This window comes from Palaemon carinicauda, chromosome 6, assembly GCF_036898095.1.
Source record: "Palaemon carinicauda isolate YSFRI2023 chromosome 6, ASM3689809v2, whole genome shotgun sequence".
NCBI classification, from domain to species: domain Eukaryota; kingdom Metazoa; phylum Arthropoda; class Malacostraca; order Decapoda; family Palaemonidae; genus Palaemon; species Palaemon carinicauda.
The window spans coordinates 144,755,088-144,757,587 of record NC_090730.1 but is presented as its reverse complement, the minus strand read 5'-3'; the positions used below and the strand labels follow the sequence as shown (position 1 = coordinate 144,757,587).

At 32.6% G+C, this 2,500-nt stretch overlaps 1 protein-coding gene across 1 annotated transcript in view; it reads left to right on the top strand.

The window, feature by feature from the left end:
* The window catches only part of LOC137643273 (uncharacterized), a 43,684-nt gene that overhangs the window by 5,569 nt on the left and 35,615 nt on the right, over positions 1–2,500 (top strand). The gene's annotated exons all lie outside the window — the stretch shown is intronic.

Genomic DNA, 2,500 nt, shown 5'->3' with positions numbered 1-2,500 from the left:
TCCCTATGACCTGGAAGTGGTTCACAAACAGACAGACAAACAGGGGCGAAATCATAACCTCCTCACAACTTCGTTGACGGAGGCAACGACAAGGTTCAAAACATTAGCATTCTCATCCAAAGTTTGTATTTGCTGTTATTTTATTGCCACAGCCAAATATTTACAACTCCTAGAATTCACCTTCTCTCTAGTATCTTGCCTTCTTTGCCAAGTGAATATTTTGTTATACAATTAAATCCCAATTACCACAAACTCTACCATCAAGTATTAACTTAAACCATCTCAACATAATCAAATCTATTGACAGACAAAGCAAGTTAGTGCGTTTCTAAATGTCAATATACCATACGTAGTCCATAGTATCAACCTCAAGAACAGCCCTTCGAATTTCAGCATCCCACTTTGCCATTTTAAATAGTATTTTTACGATAAGCAACAAGAAGATGTCAATATTTATTTTTATAGTGTTATCTAAATAAAAATAAACTAATCATCCAGTATTCAGGCAAAAATTTTTATATCGTTATTTTTATTTTTATTATTCTTATTATTTTTATTACTATTTTCATTTTTATTATTTTCATTATATTTATTATTATCATTATTACTTGCTAAGCTACAAGCCTAGTTGGAAAAGCAGGATGCTATAAGCCCAGTGGCCCCAACAGGGAAAATAGCCCAGTGAGGAAAGAAAACAAGGAAAAATAAAATATTTTAAGAACAGTAACAGCATTAAAATAAATAATTTCTTTATAAACTATAAAAATTTTAACAAAACAAGAGGAAGACAAACTAGATAGAGAATAGAGAAGTGTGCCCGAGTGTACCCTTATAGTACCATCCTTCAATTATGTTTCTCCCGGACAAATCTTACACCGCACCCTTTCAAAACAGGACCACATCCAAGACATACAGATAAAGTCTTTCCGTAGGTCTTGACCACATCTCAATTTCAAACTTAGGAAGGCGACACGTATTCCAATCCATTTATCTTCAGAGCAGTCGATGGAAATTCTTCCTTAGTTCCCTTACTTTAGCGTCCTCAAAATCTTTGTATACATATTCAACACATAAAGTTGGTGCTATTATTTTAACAGATCCAAGAAATTTTGCACAAACTAAAAAGCTTTCTAACTGAGTTTTCTTGGAATACAAGCACTGAAATTGACAAAATATTAACCATTATTTAGAGTACTATCGAACAACTGTTTTCGAAGAATTTTTCCTAAAATATTGGTTCGAACAATTACTAAGTCAAACAGGTAGTTTTCGAAGAATTTATCGAATAACTGTTTTCGAATAATTGTTTTCGCAAAAGAGTCCGTAAACCCTCTCTATCAGTGTATGGACACCGGTTGCCAAAGGGTTGAGACAAATTGAAATTCTACCTTAAAGAGCCATAACAAAAATATATTTTCTTCATTTGAAAAATGGATAAGAACAAAATTATTTTCCTTTGTTATACACAATGACCGCAAAAATATTCAGTAGAGGTTAGTTTTGCACGAGATTTACAATAGTTTGCATTCAGCTTTGGACAGAGGTACACACAAGACGGACAATTTTCGTTAAAACTTACAGTAATCTTGGATATATTAGTAAATTTTGTTTTGTGTGTGTTCAAATGAACGTTAAACAAGGCTTTAAACACATAATTCTTGTAGCATTACACTATATTAACTATATTTCAATTAGGTCTAAAAAAATGTTTAAAAATTTTGTGAAGTTCTGATAAAGTGTAATAAGTAATACTTATTATAAACAGCTTTTTTTCCAAACAAAATTTCACTTTGAGACTGGCTGTTTTATTTCTGTGTTAATGGGAATGAGTGATTTGAAAGGAACTAAAGTTGCTGTTTGGCTTATTTATCTTTATCTAATTATCTGCATATTGCAGTATTCCACTTTTTACACAATTCTTTGGAAGTCTACCTTTCAAGTTGGTGCTTTTTACTCGTTCCATATGAAAACGCTCTCCTAAAAAAATATAAATATGATCATCACTTTCGTGGAAAGCTGTAGTGGTAGAAGGTTGATAAAATAAGTTGATTATATACCATTCATCTAGGAAATGCTATGTACGAGAATAAAGTAATGTCCTTTTGATACAAAATCCTGTATTAGTATCAAGTCTTGTAAATATAGCAGAACGAAAAAGACAGGGAAAAAAAGGGGGCTTGGATATGAAGTTGGACCCAACATGGCTGATCAAACGACCATCAGCACAGCAAAAGTTTGCATATGATACAGTAATGACAGTGGTAGTGAAGCGATACTGCAGAAACTAGTGATCATTATTTAAGGGCGTTTCAAGGAGATTGAAAATACGAGAATTAGTTATTGGTATGAATAGAAACCAACAAGAAGGAACAATAAATGTTAACGTGGATGCTGGAAGAATGAAAGCAGTCGTTTAAAAACCATATTTAAGAGTACCTACCATTGACGATGATAGGAAGAGCTAAGAAGCAAGTCATAAAATAAGCAAGGCAATGAGAGT